The sequence below is a fragment of the Erinaceus europaeus genome, chromosome 4, assembly GCF_950295315.1.
Source record: "Erinaceus europaeus chromosome 4, mEriEur2.1, whole genome shotgun sequence".
In the NCBI taxonomy this organism is placed as follows: Eukaryota; Metazoa; Chordata; class Mammalia; order Eulipotyphla; family Erinaceidae; genus Erinaceus; species Erinaceus europaeus.
In genome coordinates, this window is record NC_080165.1 from 87,869,986 (window position 1) to 87,891,381 (window position 21,396).

Here is a 21,396-nt window from a genome sequence, read left to right on the forward strand (position 1 = left end):
GAGTGGTGCTGGAGTGATTTTCCTTCTCATTGAGTCTTTGTCTCTCTCTATCTGTCTCTTACTCCCTGGGAAAAAGAAAAAAGAAAATATATTAATCCTCACAGAGATGTATGTCTTCTTTTTGTCAACCTCTGATTTAATCATTCACTGAAATACTGTGACAGGTTGTACATGTCACAACAAAATACAAATAAAGCAGTGTACTATTATAATCATCAAATTAATGCTCTTTGATGATTTGCCGATCGATAATGAGACTCTATAGTATTGAAATTTAACGTATTTTGTTAAAAGTATCTTCCTAATGTTGGCAAGCATGCATGTGAATGAACTACTGTTTTAAATAAGTATTTTTTCTGTTATATGATCAAAATAAAAAGTTGTAATAGACAAAGGATTAAGTATTACTTCAGGCTAATGCTATATAGTTATTTTGAATGTTTTTATTTGAAAGAATAGATATAAATGTATATAAGGCTATTTTTTTAAAACTAATATTACAATCTTAAACTGCCTAAAATAGATTCGTTTGAGGTTCATAGAATACAAGATTTTGAGAACATTGTGTAAAGCTTAATGTCACAGCCTCAGTGTATAGTTACTTGGCAGAACTTAAAACAACAATGTAAAGATCAAGCCCCACACGGGCTTATTTTGACTTTGTAACACATGTGCACAGACCCTTATTTGTCTCCTGGAAGGAGGCAGAAAATGTTGTATTGAATTAGAGGCCAGAGAAAATGATATCCTGTGGACTTTTAGGCATGAGAATTTTAATAATTTTCCTCCCTCGGTATTCCAGTTTCTAAAACAATAGAAACCTAGCCATCACTTCAGTATTTTGTGTTTAGCTGTAACTGTAACTTATTAGGTGCTCTCTGACCAGTAAGCTCCTAAAGAGGTCTTTCTCTTTTCTCTCTTTTATGTCTGTTTTATGCCAGTTATGTTTTAGGTAGCATATTTATTACATAATAGATGAGTGTTTAGTTCTTTGGAACAAAGGAATTTACTGTAAAACATAGGAACCCAAACACTTGCTCTTGGACACTGTCTGACTTAAAAATATGCTAAAGCAAAATCACTGTTAATACTCCCCTGCAATTGTAAGGATTAAGGAAAGTCTGTCAAAGAAAAAAGAATCTTAAAATCAGATTAAAATAATGACAGTCTAATTTCAATAAGGCATATGGATGTATGTGTGCATATGCATGAAAGAATAGTTCTAGTAAGTGGAGAAAAGAACACTTAGGCAAAAGGCTTTGAGAGAAGAGAGGATCATGCCCTATGCTTTGGAAGAAAACTAATATAATTAGAGAAGAGAAAAACTAAACTTAACAATACTGGGTGCATTAGTTGAATTGCACAGTTTCTATTTGCAGAGAGATGAGAACTGAAATTGTGGGGTATGCTTCCATTCTTTTAATAGTCCTGGAGGGAAACAGAAAACATACCTGGGCCCAACCAAGATGGGGAATATTGGTGAGAATCTGTATAAAGCTAAACATACATGCCCCACCCCTACCCCTACCACTACCCCCAAATCATACATTTGGTCAAAGGATGACCTGACAAAACTTAACCTTGACAAAGGGGAATGTGAGCATATTCATTCTCATGACCTCGGTTATGTGAAGAAAAATTTCAGGCTTCCTTTGTACTTCATAACATTTTGGAGGCTGTAATATAGGCTAAAGGCTCAACTCTACATTGCCTACAGAATTTAATATACTCAAGGAGATCCATTATTTTCTAATGGTTGTAGACCATCAGGTGCCAAGAAGAATGATAGATCTTTTCTCAAGGAAGACAGATTCAATTTGAGATGTATTATTTGGTGTGCTTTTGTGCTGGTAAGGTGGATACTTAGCTTTTCAGAAAGCCCTTGTGGTTGTTAGTGGGAAGTGTGTCTATGTGTAGCTGTAATTATATTTTTTATTTTATAACTCAGTGCAAAAATTCTCTGTGGACTTTCAAGCTTTTTATTTTTTTTTAAATTCATTTAATCATGTTTATTTATTTATTGGATAGAGACAGTCATAAATTGAGAGGTATGGGGAAGATAGAAAGGAAGAGAGACAGAGAGAGATCTCCATCCCTGCTTCACCACTCACAAAGTATTCTCCTTGGAGGTGCGGACTGGGGGCTCGAACCTGGGTCCTTGTGCATTGTAACGTGTGCGCTCAACCAGGTGTGCCACCACTCTATCTCTCTATATGGGCTTTCATAGAGGAAGGATGCCATGTACTTCTAGGTTGGTATTATATTGTCCCATAGCTTAAATAAGTAGGTGGGAAAAGACAGAAGCAGTGTCTTTTATAATTAGCAAAATAGCATGAAGCTAGAGAGACTAATATAAATGAGTTATTGAGGAAATGGTGAAAAAAAAAACACAGACTTCTGAGAAAGCTGAAAGTTATTGTGGAGAGTTTTGTTTTTCTTTTAACTTTTTTGTGTTCTGCTTTTATCCAGTTACATTAGCCAGTGACAACATAAGAAAGGCATATACACTTTTGCTGTCTTTGAAATTGAGTTGCTTATGTAATCTTTAAATATTTTTGGAACTTTTCTTTTTGTAAAGACAGTCCAATGTAGTACTGGCATGCCGCTGCAAACACACATGTAGAACGGTCCCAAGCAACACCAGATAAAGCAGAGTCCACACCGCTTTATTTTCATTTTCTTAACTCTAGTTCCTTTACCAACAATAGCAATAATAACAATAATAATAATAGCCTTTTTTTTTCTTTACTGTTGGGTGAAAAAATGTCTAGGAAACAGCGGCCTGTGTTTAAGTAGAAGGGAAGTCTGAGAAAGTCCTACTTGATTATGAGCAGGCTAACCTTGGTTTCAGGAAACAGCGACCATACTCATTTTGTAAAATGGAATCTTTGAAGTGGCTTCTAGTAAAACTTATGTTGGATGTGGAGTGAATATCACTTGCTTTAATCTACTGGTAGAGAAAAATGGTTTACAGTGCTCTGAACTGGAAGTTAATATTAAGGCAAGGAAACATATAATAAGTGGAAAGTTGGATACAATGGTAGGAAACAAATGAGAGTTATAAATGAAACATCCTCCTGTGTCTGGAAGCATATACTAATTATGTAGTAGAGGGATCTTTCTTGGGTTCCCAGTTTTATTGTAGTTTTTATTACTTAAACATATGACTTATAGGAATGTAGGCTACTGAAGTCAAGAATTCACAACTACCAGATACTAGTTAATATAGCAAAATAACACTTGGGCTATAGTTTTAAGTGTGGGATATGTCTCGCCATTCAACCAAGAGAACAAGAAAATGAAGTGACATAGGTATAATATTTTAGTAATGGCAGAAACATGCATGACTGAATATACTTGTCTTAATATTACATTAAAAAATGAGCCTTAACCTCCTGCATATCCTTAATAATTAAGTTGTGCACTAGTTATAACAAAAAGTTTAATCTACTTAATACCAAATGTTTGCAGTTTATTTTCCTCCACTTGAAATAGTGTGACTCTTCATAACTAGGCAAAGAAGAAAATACAAATTATATTGAACACTAAAATAAGGATATCAAGTTAATTGGTAGCATAAAGACAAAACAGAACAGACAGCATTCATTTGACCCCTAAACAGATAAAATTTTTACTTTTTTTTTCATTGTCAAGCTAATGAAGTCTTAGCTAATATGACTTTCATTTTTATTTCATATGTCTATTATTATCTTTAGAGAGCAAACTGTTAACTAGTTTTTTTCATCAAATATATTTTATATTGGTACTTAAATAGAACCAAATAGAAAATATATTTACATGTATTTATTTGTATAATTTGTTTAACTTCCCAAAAAAATTTTGGAATTCTAATCACTAACCAAATGTTTCTTCCTGTTCCTCAATTTTATTATCAGTTGAATGGATGCAGTGAGGTATATCCTTTCAAATTAAGCAAATTTGAGAGTCAGGCAGTGGCAAATCTAGTTAAGTGCACATATCACAATAAGGATGTAGGCTCAAGCCCCCAGTCTCCATGTAGAGAGGTAACACTTCAGGAACAGTGAAGCAGTACTGCTAGGTGTCTCTTTTTCTCCTCTTCCCCTCTCAATTTCTCTGTCTCTAACCAATAAGTAATAAATAAAATTGTATATGGTAAAAAATCAAATCAGACAAATTTAAAATGAGATGAAGTTACTAAAACAGTAACCTTGGTAACAGTACTCTTGGTTAGTTGAACCATTAGAGTCATTACAACTCAAACCACTACTTTTTCTTTCTTTTCTTTTCTCCCCCTCCCCTCCATTGGTGCTATTACTGGGCTCAGTGCCTTCACAATAAACCACCACTATTATCAGCCTTTTTTTTTCTTTCTTTTTTTTTTTTTAATTTCATTTCTTTCTGATACAGAAAGGCAGTGTAAGGGGAGAGATAAGGAAATAAATACCTGCAGCATTGCTCCATCACCCATGAAGCTTCCCCTGCTGTCAGCGAGAATAGGGAGCTTGAGCCCTGGTTGTGGCACATGATAATATATATACTCTACCTGGTATGCCACAACCCAGCCCTTCTAACTACTACTTCACTTTGAGACTATCCTGTTATATATCCTGTTATATATCCTGTTACTTCTGTTATAATTGAAAGCACTCCTAAATAACAACTTTATAATTATCGAAGAACAGAGGCAGGAATACAAATATATATATTTCTCTTTATTTATTGGGTAGAGATAGCCAGAAATTGAGAGGGAAGAGGGTGATAGAAAAGGTGAGAGACAGAGACACCTGTAGCTGCTTCACCATTTATGAAGCCTCCCCCCTACAGGTAGGAACCAGGGGCTCAAACCTTGGTCCTTGTGCATTGTAACATGTGCACTCAGCCAGGTGCACCACCATCCATCCCCAGAATACAAGTATATTTTCAGTAAATGTATTCTATAGTTTTAATTTCTAAAACACTTATTAAGACATTAAGTGTAATATTGAATAAGAAAGAGCAGTGTTGAAAATTGGGTGCCCATGCAGAGATTTTATAAAATACTATCATTAATTTATTAAACAGATATCTTGTCAGACAAAATTGCAAATGTTAATGTTCATAATTAATACACCTTTGAAGAGAACTAGTTTAGTTTAACTAATTTTTTTTTCAAAAACTTTCAGGTTGTGAAAGAATTTTTCTTGCTTCTGTGAAATAGTTTTTCTTGCTAGAGGAAGCTGACTTTCTCTAGCATGGTGTTCTATTGAAAATTGCCGTCGTAAGAGGGTAAGGTAATGCGTATATTGTCAAGTAAAATTGAGAGAAGATGTATAGTTCCTACAGATCTTTAAGGCACTTAATACTTACTAGTACTTATGGAAGTAAAAAAAAAAGACTCCCAAGCCATAAAATCCAGTGAGGATGAACAAAAGTATATTGCTGCATATACTTTTGTAAATTATATTTCTGTATTTGCTTTAATGAATTCAATTAAATCAGTCTGTAAACAAAAATGAATAAGTGCTTGAGCAGTTGTTTATCTTCAACATATTAGGAAGTATAGAGATATTTATAATAGTTGAACAGTTGGTTTTGTCTTTAGAGATAATATAATTTTATGAATTTCTCTATACCCGTAAGTATTTAAAGAGTGGTTTTTAAAAGATCCATTTCTAAGTCCTCACACCTATGCTCATCTAGTTTTTGACAAGGGGGTCAGAGTATTCAATGGAAGAAAAGTCTCTGGAGCAAATGGTGTTGACAAAATTGGGCAGAAACTTGCAGAAGAATGAAACTGAACCACTGAATTTCACCATGCACAAAAGTAAGCTCTAAATGGATCAAGGGCCATTATTAGACCAGAAACTATCATGTATTTAGAAGAAAATATTGACAGCACTCTTCTTCATTTAAATTTTATAGGCATCTTCAATGGTGTAAATCCAATTGCAAGGAAGACTAAAACAAAAATAAATAATGGGACTACATACAATTTAAAAGCTTCTGCACAACAAAGTAAACCACCACCTAGACAAAGCTACTCCATAGAATAGAAGGTCTTTACATGATGTACATTAGCAAAAAGGCTGCTAATAACCAAATTATATAAAAAGCTCACCAAAATCAGCAATAAAATAGCAAATGACCCTATCAACAAATGGGGCGAGGTTATGAACATAATATTCACCAAAGAAGAGATCCCAAAAGCCAACAGACATGAAAAATGCTCCAAGTCTAGAATGCAAATAAGGACAACAGTGAGATACAATATCACCCCTGTGAAAATGTCATTCATCAGATACTATTACAACAGCAAATGCTAGAGTGGTCTTAGAGGCAAAGGAATCCTCCTGCACTGCTGGTGGGAATGGAAATTGGTTCAACTCCTGTAAAGAGCAGTTGGAGAACCCTCAGAAATCTAGAAATGTACTTATACTATGTCCTGAAATTACTCTCCTGGTGATATATCCTAAGGAACCAAACACACCCATGCAAAAAGATATCTATCTATCTATCTCTATAGATAGAGATATCAGCATGATTTGTAATAGATAAACTTGGAAGCAAGCCAGGTGTCCAACAACAGATGAGTGGCTGAGTAAGTTGTGGTATATATACACAATGGAATAATACTCAGCTATTAAAAATGGTGAATTCATCTCCTTCGCCTCATATGGGATGGAGCTTGAAGGAATCATGTTAAGTGAGATAAACCAGAAAGAGAAGGATGAATATGATATGATTTCACTCATGGACAGATATTGAGAAATAAGAACAAAGGGCAAGCACAAAGCAGAACTTGACTGACTTTGGTGTATTGCACAAAAGTAAATGACTCTCAGGAGGGAGGTTTAGGTCCTGGAGTATGATGGTGGAGGAGGACCTAAGTGGTGATGGGAGTGGGGATTAGAGTGCTATACAGACAACTGAGAAATTTTACATATATACCAATTTCTGTATTTTTTACTTTATTTTTTAAAATAACTTATTTATTTATGAGGAAGATAGGCAGAGAGAGAAAGAACCAGACATCACTCTGCCGGGGATTTAACTCAGGATCTCATGCTTGAGAATTCAGTGTTTTATCCACTGCACCACCTCTTGGACCACACTCTGTACTTACTGTCAACTGCAATTCATTAATTCCCCCAACCAATAATAATAATAATAAAGTAAAATGAAGGCCCATTTCTGAGCAAGAGGCTATTTTATACTAGCAGTAAATTAACCTTTTAAATTAACACGTGAATTCTCTTGTAACATGCCAATATAAAATTATTTAATATTTATGGACCTTATTACAGTTATATCATGTTTTCAGCTCATCAAGAATGAAAACACATCCAGAATAGTCCTGCCACTCCTGTAGCAATTCATCGACGCTGTGGAAGACATCACCATAGCATGGAGTGAGAGCACCAAGAGGTCACTTTTTATTTTGGTTCCCCTCATAAGAATTATCAATAACAACTAGTCTTCAATATAACCACTAGTGAGAGAATCTCAGAACAAAGGAAAGATAATGAGCCACTATCTTTTACCAGAAGACAGACAGACTACTTTAAGAATGTCAGAAGAATGACTACCACATTGTTGTATCCCCAGCTCAATGCAGCACCAACCTCAAGCTGTCTTCCATAAGTCTTTTATTCCTATAGTGAGAGCCCAACAGTGAGGACCTACTCACCCAGAACTTTGGGTCACTACATGAAAATCCCTATTTTAATTTTTACCTATGGAGATGACAGGAATCTACCAGCACAACCACTGGAATCTGTTTGTGGTGGCAAAGGAAGAGCTTCTAATAACCAGTGCTGATTTGGGATGATGTTAGGGGGTTTAATTGTCCCTGGAGCCTGGTCTACCCACACCCAGGCAGGAAAGTTGAGTCAGAGCTTCACCAACTACATGTCAAGACTCCTGACACCTCCTAATAAGTGCTTACAAAGATGTGAGGAAAGAGTTCCTCTACAATGTTGGTGGAAATCTTCATTGGTTCAACCCCTGTGGAAAATAGTCTGGAGATTCCTCAGAACACCAGAAGTGAATTTATCCAATAAAATGACATTCCACTTCTAGGGATCTATCCAAATATCACAAATCTATACAAAGAGACCTATTTGTACGTATGTTCATAGCATCACAGTTTTTCATAGCCCAAATCTGGAATTAACCTAGATGTCTAGTGGGCAGATGATCCATTAAGATAGTTGTGGTATTTATTAACACTAGAGTACTACTCAGCTGTAAGAAGTAATGGAATTTTCTCCTTTCTCATATCTTGGATAGAACATGAAGCAATCATCATAAGTGAGATAAGCCTGAAGGACAATTTCACTCATACATGGTATTTAAGAGACAAGGCAGGAAAAGGGAAGCACAAGGTGAAACCTGGACTGATCAAGGTATACTGCAACAAAGCAAAATCCTCTGGACTATAAGAAGATTGAAAGATGGCATAGGGGAAAGTATCAGGTACTCAGAACAGCATGGTGAAAAGAGACTTGGATGGATGGTGGGAGTGGTGTACAGACACCTATGAAAGGAGATAAGATAAGAAACTATTAATGGGGAGTCAGGCAGTAGTGCAGCGGGTTAAGCGCACAAGGTGCAAAGCGCAAGGACCAGCTGAGCTCCGGGCTCCCCACCTGCAGGATAGTCGCTTCACAGGCGGTGAAGCAGGTCTGCAGGTGTCTGTCTTTCTCTCCCCCTCTCTGTCTTCCCCTCCTCTCTCCATTTCTCTCTGTCCTAACAATCAACAACAACTACAACAATAATGAAAAACAAGGGCAACAAAAAGGGAAAATAAATTTTTAAAAAAAGAAACTATTCATGTATCAATAACTGTCCTATCAACCATTATTACCCCCAATAAGATGATTTGGGAGAAGAAAAAGACAAAACAATGTGAGTTTCCTGATGTACATTCTCCCAGTCCCAACTTATAAGAATTGAATTATAGTTGCATCCATTTGAAACATGGGTCCCAGTCCAATAAAAGTATAACCTCCAGCAAGAACTGGAACCTGCATATCCACATTCAAGCCAAATAGAAACTAGGCAGAGTTGACTGCTCTCAGACCACAGTACAGGAAATTCCTCAGACCTAACATACAGCATGAACCTTGTGTCCCTTTGGATAGAAGAGTGGTAGGAATATTCATAAACTTCTGTGTAACCTAGAAACACTTGAGCAGGGAATGGATTAAGCAGAACTAATCTCCATTCAGGAGCCCAGTGAATGGCCCTATTCCACCAAGGAACATAGCTGATAGGAAAGACTGAGTCAAGATTGTAGAGTTGTGGTGGTCTTGAAGCTAATTCTATTATGTCTAGACAGGGAATCCTTATTCATTACAATTAGATCACTTATTTATTTTTATAAAATTATTTTTTATTTTCCAAAAGCAGAGTTATAAATTAGCATCAGTAAAGGTTAGAATCAAGGCCAAAAGATAATGGAGGATGAGGATCTTGGTAGGTTCAAGACAAATATGTAGAATCCCTATCATAGATTCTTTAGGTAGATTGTAGGACTGGCATGCATGGAACTCTGGACTTGAATCAAAGCATTACATGTGCTAGTGTGGTGCTTTTTATCTCTTTCTCTTAAAAATATTATTAAGGGGGTCGGGCGGTGGCGCAGTGGGTTAAGTGCATGTGGCGCAAAGTGCAGGGACCAGTGTAAGGATCCCGGTTCGAGCTCCCGGCTCCCCACCTGCAGGGGAGTCGCTTCACAGGCGGTGAAGCAGGTCTGCAGGTGTCTATCTTTCTGTCCCCTTCTCTGTCTTCCCCTCCTCTCTCCATTTCTCTCTGTCCTATCTAACAACGAGTTGCGTCAACAAGGGCAATAATAATAACCACAATGAAGCTACAACAAGGGCAACAAAAGGGGAAAAAAAATGGCCTCCAGGAGCGGTGGATTCATGGTGCAGGCACCGAGCCCAGCAATAACCATGGAGGAGGAAAAATAAAAAAAAAAAGAAAAAAAATATTATTAAAATGTTTAAACTATAATAACTAAAATTATATAATGCATGCATACTATTCCAGCTGACAAATTAAGTAAAACCATTTTTGCAATAATTGTGTTTTTCTTCTCATGTAACTTTACAAAATTACCAAAATGTGTGAAAAATACACTATCTTTGTTATCTATCTTCTAATACTATTTTGTGTTTCATTTCCATCTAACACAAGCTCCTTTCTAGCTTTAAACTTAATTTTCCACCTCTCTCATTTCTTTTACTTTGATCTTATAAATAACTACAGATAACTACATAAAGCTCACATTCCTAGTGAAGTGTTTTAAGTGCAGTAAACATTCTTAAAATAAACATTTGCTTCAATAATCGAAGCACGGTTTTCTCGGAAGGTTGAAATTTAAAAAAATACTTTTTCTATTCTGTAAGCAAGAAAATCTTACTTATTTTTCTGCATAGATATTTTGAGCCACTTCTCCTTGACTTTATAGGTAACAGGCTTTAGACTGAAAAGGATTTAGTACCCAGTTCAGCTGTAAGAACAGCTATATGTAGTCAAATCTACTAAAATATGAAATATTTAAAAAGAAAAATGGTTTATAAGATATAACTTCAGGGGCTAGGTGGTGGTGCACTTGGTTGAGTGCACATGTTACAGTACGCAAGGACCCAGGTTCAAGCCCCTGGCCACCAACTGCAAGGGGAAAGCTTCATAAGTGGTGAAGCAGTGCTGCAGGTGTCTCTTTGTCTCTCCCCTTCTCTATCACCCCCTTCCCTCTCAATTTCTGACTGTCTCTATCCAGCAAATAAAGATTTAAAAAATTATAAAAAATAAGATATAACTTCAATAAATTCCAGATTTTATTCCATTTTATTGGTATCTTATTTCTTTAAAAATAAAAGACACAGAATTCCCCTATAATATGTATATGACTGTGCTGATCAGAGTAATTGTTATTTGGAAATGATAAACTGTCTCCTACTATGATATTTGTATCTAACTGTGGCATCAGGAAAATAATAATATTGGGTTGTCAGAAAAATCATGGTATATTTTTGCATAGAAAAATATGTTATCGGGGCTGGGTGGTGGCACACCTGGTTAAGCACACACGTTATAGCAGGTTTGCAGGTGTCTATCTTCCCCTCCTCTCTTGATTTCTCTCTGTCCTATCCAATATCAATGGCAATAGTGGGAAAAAAATGGCTTCCAGGAGCAGTAGATTTGTAGTGCAGGCACAGAGAGCCCCAGCAATAACCCTGGAGGCAAAAAAGAAAAAAAAAAAGAAAAAAATCAGTAGTAGTTGAAAAGTACAGAAGAATAAAACTGGACCAACACATTTTACTATGTACAAAAGTAAAGCCCAAATAGATTAAAGATTTGGATGTTACAAAATGACTTTGTCTATTTAAAAGCAACTCAGAATTTCAGCATACAAGTTTTTCACCACCTTTGTTAAGTTTATTCCTAGTTACCTTATTGCTTTTGCTGCTATTGTGAATGGGATTGAAATACTCTTTCTAATTATACTATACAGGCTTATTAAATATCTACTAAAAGAATAATAGACTCTTGTAAGAAAAAATATTTGCATGTTAGGCCAGACACCATCAAATACTTAGAGTAAAAAAACTTAGAAAAAAAATCTGGTTTTGATGTAAGTTTTCAAAATATCTTCAGTGATTCATATCCAGTTGCAAGGTAAACAAAAGCAAAATAAACCATTTGTACAACATTAAGCCAAAAAGCTTCTGCTTAACAAAAAGAATTTTTCTCCCCCTGGAGAGAGGATCTTTATGTATCATATATCAGACAGAAGGATAATAACCAAAATATACAACTTATCAAACTCAACAATAAAAGGACAAACAACCGCATTCAAAAATGAGGGGGAGGGGAAGGAGATATGGGCTCAGTCATTTCCAAAGAAGAGATCTGAAGGGCCATAAAAAACATGAAAAATGCTCAAAATCACTGGTGATCTAGGAAATTCAAATAAAAATAACACTGGGTTACCACTTCACACCTGTAAAAATGTCATACATTAGAAAAGACTGAAACACCAATTGTTGGAGAGGTTATGGGGCAAAGGAGTACTCATAGGGATCACTTAGTTTTTTTTATTAGTGATTTAATAACAGTTGACAAGATTGTGGTATAGAAGGCTTTAATTTCATACAGTTCCCACCACAGTTCCATATCCCTTCCATTGGAAGGTTCCCTATTCTTTATCCCTCTGGAAGTAAGAACCAAATATTTTTGTGGGGTGCTGAAAGTGGGAGGTGTGGCTTCTGTAATTGCTTCTGATCTGAACATGGGCATTGACAGATCAGTCCATGTCCCCAGACTGTTTGTATCTTTTCCTAGTGTGGGAGGGCTTTGAAGAGGTGAGGTTCCAGGACACATTGGTGAGATCCTCTGCTCAGGGAAGTCAGTTGGCTTCTGCAACTTGGTGGCTGAAAATTAAGATATAAAGCAGTTTTACTTTAAGGTATACATATTCCTCGAACTTGCGGATACATGTGCATATATGTCCTTGTGGGGAATGGGCCCACTGTCCAGGAAGTCCAGGCCATTGTTTCCATGAGAGTCTGAGTGGGTTGACCTTGAATTCACTTCCTTTCCTGGGGGAGAAGTTAGGCAGGTCCCTCCTGACCTCATGAACTTACGATGGATGGGCTTCCCTAAATGGGTCACCCTTTCTGCACATGCTCCTCCATCCCCTTAAAACAAAGGGCGTGAAACAAAGGTATGGCTAACTTGAAACTCAACGCAAATATTCTGGTTTTACTCAACTGCTCCCTCCCCTGCTTCCCTGAAGTGCCTGTAATTTACCTTCAGAGGAAAATGCATTGTAAACTCATGACCAAGCCTTACATGGTAACATTCCAGTTGTGATCAAATACTTTGTAGGTCAAGATGTAACTAACTGTGTAAAGATGTGCTGTGTTTGGGTTAATGATTACCTCAACCTTCTCTCTAGACTATGGGTATTTCTGCTTGCTTGTATCTGTGAATATACGAGGTGACCCTCAGAAGCTTCTCCCGGAGCTGACTGGCTGTGTGTGTGTGTGTGTCTTTCCCTATGATGCCCAGGGGCTGCTTGGATCCACACCACCAGTGACCAGGGAGGCTGGCTATCTGGAGTGACCCGCAGGCCTGGTTTATATCTAAGCTCTGTAACTTTGTTAGGAAACGCACCACCCAAAATGGACTTAAGTAATTCTATGAGCTGGAGGGTTGACATCCCACACCTGGTGTCTCTGGACAGAGTCAAAAGTCGAACATGAAGAGGTGGCACTGGTTGCATTGGTTTGGTTGAGATCTCCCACTATTAATGTATTACTATTGATGTATTTTTGTAATTCTTTCAGTAGGTGTTTTATGTGTTCAGATGGTCTCTCACTGGGTGCATATATGTTAATAATTATTAAATCTTCTTGGTTGATTGATCCTCTAATCATTATGTAATGTCCTTGCCTGTCTTTTATTACTTTATTTAATTTAAATTATATGGTGTCAGAGATGAGAATGGCTATTTCTGCCCTTTTTTTGTGGTCCATTATCCTGGAGGATATCTTTCCATCCTTTCACTTTAAGACTGTGTTTGTCTTGTTGGGTCAGGTGGGATTCTTGCAAGCAGTATATGGTTAAGTTGTGTTTTCTGATCAATCCTCCCACTCTGTGCCTTTTAATGGGTGAATTTAAGCTGTGGACATTTATTGATATTATGAATTGAATGTATTGTAGTGCCATTATTCAACAATTTTTTATTTTCTCTGATATATTGCAAGTATTTTAGCGATGTTCTTCTTTATAAGAGATCTTTTAGAACCTCTTTCAGGGCAGGCTTGATGATGGTTGCCGCCTTTAACTGTTGTCTGTCTGAAAAGGTTCTGATCCCGCCGTCTAGTTTTTATGAAAGTCTAGCAGGATATATTATCATTGGTTGAAATCCTTTTTCATTCAGTGCTCGATAGATATCTTGCCATTCTCTTCTGGCTTTTAGAGTTTGAGTGGAGAAGTCTACTGATAGTCTTATGGGTTTTCCCCTGTATGTGACTTTTTGTTTCTCTCTTGCAGCCTTTAGGATCCTTTCTTTATCCTTGCTTCTTTTCATTGTAACTATGTAATGTATCTTGGTGTCTTCAGGTCTGGGTTGATTCTGTTTGGGACTCTCTGGGCCTCTTGAGTCTTAAGTCCTTTCTATTGTTTAGGTCTGAGAAGTTTTCTTTCATTATTTCCTCTAGAATATTTACTTCCCCTTCCTCTCTTTCTTCCTCTGGTAGGCCAATTATAAGAATATTACTTCTTTTAAAATCATATCATGTGTCTCTGTTGTTGTTTTCAGTGTCTTTCAATCTCTTTTTGAGCTCTTTTAGCTCTTTCTTAGTTTTCTCTAGCTCATCCTCTGTGTGGCTACTTCTGTTTTTTGCTTCTGTTAATCTGCTTTCCCTTCCCTCAGCTTCTTTCTTCAGTTCAGTTATATATTAGCTTGTTCTGCTAGTTGTCCTTTTAGCTCAGCTATTTCAGCTTTCATTTCTCTGTTTACCTCAAGGTGCTTGTATTTTCTGTGAGGCTCTTCTCTGTTGTTTCCCTAATTCTGATAACCCTTTCCTCCATAGTTGTCTTCATTTCTGTGATTGTTAGGTTTACTACTGCTTGCATACTTTTCTTATCTATGGTTACTTCTGACTGATTTGGAGTTTCTTCTGGGCTCCTTTCCTGAATCACTGTGGTAGTAGTTTTATTTGCTGTTAATTTAACCTTTTTTTTTCTTATTGATGTGTTTTTTATTTTTCTGTTCTGTCATTCTTCAGTTGCTGTGTTTTGAGTACAAGCCAGACTGTACTAAAGACCTTTATGACAAGTGCAGTCACCAACCTCAGAAATTACAACAATTGAAACTGAGGCAAGGATTGATTCAGTTCAGCCAGTACCATTTAGCCAAACAACACCTCCACTCCAAGAAAAAATATCAACTAAACAAAAGAAAAAGAAAGAGACAGGGAAAAGGGGAAAGAAGAATAGACAGTTATGCAAATCTACTGTCCACTATAAGTTCTAGGGATATAAAGGGGAGAAAGGGAAGTAGAGAAGACACACACACATAAATTCTACTCCAAGTTAGATTTCTTCCCCAAAATAATTAACAAGCGAGTATCAGTGAATTCAGAAAACAAAAGAAGGAGGAAGAAAAGAATTTAAAAAAATAAAGGAAGAAGAAAAAACGAAGAACAGTGAAAGGAAAGAGTTTTTTATTTTTATTTATTTATTAATGGGTAAGATAGGAGGAGAGAGAAAGAACCAGATATCACTCTGGCACATGTGCTGCTGGGGATCAAACTCGGGACCTCATGCTTGAGAGTCCAAAGCTTTATCACTCTGCCACCTCCTGGACCACCTGTTTTTTTGTTTGTTTGTTTTGTTTTTAATTAGGAGGAGGGAAAAAGGAGAGTGGAAAGAAGAGGTAGAGAGAAACAAGTTCCTCTCACAATGGATAGGACACCTAGTCACCTACCAATGGTAAAATACAACAATGGTTAATTTTGGTCAACCTGAAGAAGGTGGATGGAAAAGGGACACGTGTATATAATAAAGTAGTAATAAAATAAAATTTAAAAAAATAGAGTAGAAAACCCCTAACAGTAAGTCTGCAGCTTGTACTGCTAGATTGGCTGCAGGCAACCTGAGCAAAGATAGCCAATTGTAAGAAGTATCCAAAAAAAAAAACAAAAAAAAACAACCTTCTAGGTAGTTAGTCTTTCCCTTTCCCAGGCAGGGATGAGGCTCTAATTGGTCAGGTATTTTTATCACTCAAATAGAGTTCCAGCCACTTATTAAAAAGAAAGAGAGAGAGAGAAAAGTTAAAGAAACTTGGAATGACACTCTTGGTGAGCCAGGAATCTTGGTAAAGAAAATAGCTCAGCAGGGAGCCTGCTAGGAGAGGCTGTGCTGCCCCTGGGGGCTGGTACTGGGCTGGGGGGTTGAGCTCAGAAATAATCAAAGGATTTTCTTTTGTCAGCCTGACCTCCCTTTGTCAGCCCAAGAGAGAGTTATAGGACTGTATGTAGGTATCACTCTGACCAGCCCATGTTCACCCTCCTACAGAGAGCCCAGTATCCTACCCTATCCAGCAGATCCGGGTTGCAAGCTGCTGCCTCTTGGAGCTCAGGCCAGCTGCGGCTCCAAAGTCTCCATCTTGTCTCAACTTCTTTTTATGAGTGGGATCATCCCATACTCATCTTTCTCTTGCTGTCTTATCTCACTTAACATAATTCCTTCTAGTTTCATCCAAGATGGGTCAGAGAATGTGGGTTTATTGTTCTTAATAGCTGAGTAGTATTCCATTGTGTATATAAACTGCAACTTTCTTGGTCATTCATCTGTTGTTGGGCACCCAGGTTGCTTCAGTGTACAGTAGTCTGCAGTGACTCAATAAGTGCAGCAAACAAGTAGAAAGACCTAAATAAGACAACACAAGGTACTTAATCAAATAGTTTCTACTTCGACCTATATACCCTCCTCACCTATTCCTTTTATGTAAAGTAAGGACTACAAAAGCTGAATAAGGGCAAGAGACTGGCACACATTAATGATGGCCCTTTTGGTCACTACCAGATCACCCCATCATCTGGGGCCCTAGTCAGGAAATCCTTGGATTCCTATACAGATGTGATTGGCCTAGACCTCTAACAGATCCATCTCTCCACCATCACTGATCATCTCCATCAGGAACAACATCATAAACCCTCTTGTGGGCCTCTGAAGGACCTTGCCCTTAATGTAGAACAACAGTGATAGAAATTGCCCCACTTGCCAGAGGGAGGCTGGGTCAGTATACTCTGCCATTGAAGAAGGTTAGTTGTAAAATGAGTGCAGCCTAGAATGTTCTTAGGTATGACCATGGAATGTGAGTTCAGACTGTCAGGGATACAGAGGTTATACAGGCTTCTGTGCTAAATATGAATAGACATGGGCCCAAGATCAGATTGATGGGTTTACAGTTAAGGTATTTATACTTTTCCAAAATTTTGCAAGCATCTCTCTGCCCTTATCCAGCTTTCTGGTTCTCTGCTCAACTCTGATGCCATCTTCCCGGATAATACTCCTAGTTAATTGTTGGGATCAGGCAAAAATTAGCAAAGTTATGGGCCCCTTGGAATATACCTAGCTAGATTTTCTAACTCCTTCCAACATGAAGACCACTAATTTAATCTGCTATAATTTTAGCTTTTGGTTCCTGGTGATTTAAAAAATATTGCTCTGCTTAATGCTTTTCAGCCACCAAGTTACAGATGCTGCCATGATACCAACATGACTTCCCTGGGCAGATGACCTCACCAGTGTGTCCTAGAACCTCATGTCTCCAGAGCCCTGTCCCACTAGGGAAATATAGAAATGGGTTGTGGGTACAGATCAACTTGTCAATACCCATGTTCACTGGAGAAGCAGTTTCGGAAGCCAGACCTCCCACCTTCTGCACCCAATAGAGATCTTTGGTTCATACTCCCAGAGGAATAAAAATAGGGGACCTTCCAATGGAGGGGAGGAGATATGGAACTTTGGTGGGTATTGTATGCAATTGTACCCCTCATACCTCAATATTGTCTATCATTAAATCACAAATAAAAGTAATTAAAACAAAAAAATATAAGTCAGAATAAATTGTTTAATAATCAGGAAACAAAGCTGTTGGAACTCAGCCAAAAATTAATAAAGTTATGGGCCCCTTGGAATATACCTAAAATAAGCTTCCCAGCTCCTTCAAACATGAAGACCCAAAATTTCATCTGCTTGCTTGATTTTCATCTTGTTTTATGACATCAAGGTTCTTGCTTATGATGACTACTGTATATGCTGTATATACCACTCCCTCTTTTTCTTTATATCAGAAATCATTCAAAGTAACATAAGAATAGAGTACGATATTTAAAGAAAGACCACCAGCCTATATATAATACTGCATGCAAGAAAATTATACTTCAAAAGTATAAGAGAAACTAGTCCTTTTTTCAGACAGACTCTGGAAAATTTTATCATCAGTTGATTTTCCCTACTAGAAATGATAAAAGAAAATCTTCATAGGTAAGAAGGTATGTATGTGTCAGAAAACCTGAAAGAAGTTAAGGATATAAGACTCAATAAATGGAGGTAAACTCCATTCTTAAATTCTTAATTTGTCTACAATACAACTGAATATTGAGAGCTAAGAATATAATAAAATTGAAAGTATAATTTTTATTCTAATATAAAAGATACAATAGAATCATATGAATAATTAAAATAAAATGCTTAATTCTATGAAGAATGTACTATTCATTCATAATATAATCAACACTAGTGAAAAATGTAAATGGGAAAATTGATATAGTAATTGAATATGGTTAATATAGCAATTTTCTGTACTATTTTCAGGAAATCTAAAGCTGTCTTTAAAAGTTTATTAAAACAACAACAGCAAAAAGATAAAATATGAATGTGGGGATAAGATACTTGCAATTTATCTGGCAAAGGGACAGGATGCAAAATACATATGGGACTCTGACTAGTCTATTAAAAATTAAAAAATAGTAATTAATAAACATACAAATGGCATGAACATAATTCCACAAAAATATAATGCTCATCAGCAATGTTTATAAAGAGGTACTCAACTTCATTAGTCATTTTCTAATTTACATTAAGAATGTAATAAGATACTACCACAAGCAATGAAAGTGGAAAAATTGTAAATTCTGGCAATATCAAACACTGGTAAGGATATGGAACATATGTTAATCTCATACACATGCATTGTTGGTGGAAGTTTAAGTTGGACAACTACTTAGTAACACATATATACTCTAGGAACCAGAGCTCCATTCCTAAATATATAACTAAAAAGTATTTACACATATTCACCAAAAGATATGTTTATATTTGTTATAAATTAAAACTAGAAGCAACTTGAGTAATATTAATCATAAACTTTGCAGTTTATGCTACATACACTTATATGAAAATTAATAAATTAATAAGTGCAGTGTAACTGATTTTCAGAAAAATGTTGAATTAGATAAATGAAACATGACACCTTTACATAGTATAGTACTTACTTTCATATAATAGTCAAACACTTATCTAGTTTATGGTAACAGATACTCAGAAGTAGAATAATGTGGGAATTGGAATTAGAAGGAAATTTATTTAATCTGAAATGGGTAGTATTTTTCATGTAATTGATTTTCATTGATCATATAATTTGTGCTCTCTCTAGCTGTGCATTGCACTTGAAAAACACCAAAGCAAAGGACTCTGGAGAAGGAGAGGGGGAGAGAGATAGGAGTATGGGTGTTGGTGGGCATTGGGATCCTGGTACATGTGGGTCAAAAAGAGCCCATGTTGGAGTTGAGAGTATTTTGCAGACACCTATGACAGGGAAATGAGAAATTGTACTGTGTCAACAACTGTACTGTATGTAATCCACTAGCCCTTCCAATAAAGAAGAAAAAAAAAGAAATCAGTAAGAAAATGGTGGAAGAACTTAACTAGTTATATACACTGAAAAGCATACAAATGTTACACATTTGTAAAGTATATTCAGCATTTTTATTAATCAAAAATGCAAATTAAAGTGTATGTTTCAACTTTATTTCTTATTATACTAGCAACTATTTGACTATCAGAAAGTATTTATTGTTGATAGTGATCTATGTTTACATAAAATATCATAATCTGATTGTGATATAAATTGATACAATAACTTTGAACAAGGTTGACTGTAATAATTTTTTTATTTATTCCCTTTTGTTGCCCTTCTTGTTTACTGTTCTTGTTACTGCTGCGTTGTTGTTGGATAGGACAAAGAGAAATCAAGAGAGGAGGAGAAGACAGAGAAGGGAGAGAAAGATAGACACCTGCAGACCTGCTTCACAGCAGGTGGGGAGTGGGGGGCTCAAACTGATCTTTCAGCATATCCTTGTGCTTTGTGCCACATGTGCTTAACCCGCTGAGCTACTGCCCGATTCTCGACTGTAATAAATTTTCACATATGCAAACTCTTATGATCCGGTAATTCTTCCCTTTGTGTATGCTTGAAAAAAATCCTATGTGTACAGCAGAAGGCACAGAAAACCAATTTAGCCAAAAATGTCAGAAAAGAAAAAACTGAAATGGTTCAGATTTCCATCTCAAGTGAACTGGAGTAAAGTGTAATATATTTACATAATGATTTTTTACATTTTAAAAAATACACATATCTATAGTTACATGGATTGATCCAAGAATCTTAGTAATGTGTGGAAAAAAAGTTTGTTGAAGAATGCACAAAATATGGTTGTGCAAAGTTCAAAAACAAATAAACTCATCAAAATTTTATAAAATGAAAGAAAATCTAAAGAATGATTTATGAAAGTTTCTAAAGGAAAGAGAACATTCAATCAAGGATAGATTACAGAGGATTTTAAAATATTGGTGATCTATCCTTTAAACTATGTGGTAAATAGAAGTATGCCCATTCTGTTTTTTAAGCCATATATTTTAGTATTTTTACATTAACAAAAACAATAAAGTTTTAAAAAATGAGTTATGTCAGAATAACCACATATACATTTTGATCATGATTTCCTGGACTAAAGCTGTCAATTAAAATTTAAAAAAAACATTTTAATGTTACCTCCTGTAGTTATTTTAGAAAGTGTTCATCTGATATTTTTTAGCCGGCAGTCATTTGAGAACACAGTGGAAGGGACCTATAGGGTAAATCACCAAGACTTGTTTACACAACAAGAAAAAATGTGGCTGGTAAAATATTCTCTACTGATGTTTTTGAAACCAGAGACCGGAAACACAGTGGAAATGAAACCCTTTACTTTTCTTGTGCCAACACAAACAACAATTATAGCACCATGTGAGAAAAGTTGTAAGAAATATTGCTGGGTTTCAGTGGTTCAACCATGTCAGCAGATTTCTGTAATTATGGCAGATTGGGCCCCAAACTTTATAGTCTTCAGCAAGAAATGGCTCTCAGGCATTAAACTGATCCTTGATAAAACAACCCTGGGGTCATGAGAAGGCTACTCTGCCAATTTTATTTCACTGTGGGACCCATTGACATCTGGCTCAGCTGCAGAAGCTGGAAAACTTCTTTAAAATTCTCTTGACAGTAAAAATGGACATGTGGAAAACATTCTAATCTGTTAATCTTTGGTGCTCCTGAAAAAGGACATTTGGCATTATACTTCATGATGATAAATATGAAACCTCCAGATCTAGTTGTAAATAACTTAATAGTATTTGAATAAAAAATAGATTTTTTTATTTCCCAAATGTGCCCCCAAATGAATCTATACCTGCCTCAACTACGTGACATAAGAAGTTCCCAGATTCCATGTTTTCACTTGGGTTTTGTAATTTATTCCTATTCACATTGGTTCCACTTGGCTAGCAGAAATTAATGAACAGTAGCAA

The 21,396-nt window shown here is 36.3% G+C and overlaps 1 protein-coding gene across 2 annotated transcripts in view; it reads left to right on the forward strand.

Annotated features, from left to right (window-relative positions):
* HMGCLL1 (3-hydroxy-3-methylglutaryl-CoA lyase like 1) overlaps positions 1–21,396 on the forward strand; it is a 201,917-nt gene that overhangs the window by 125,160 nt on the left and 55,361 nt on the right. The gene's annotated exons all lie outside the window — the stretch shown is intronic.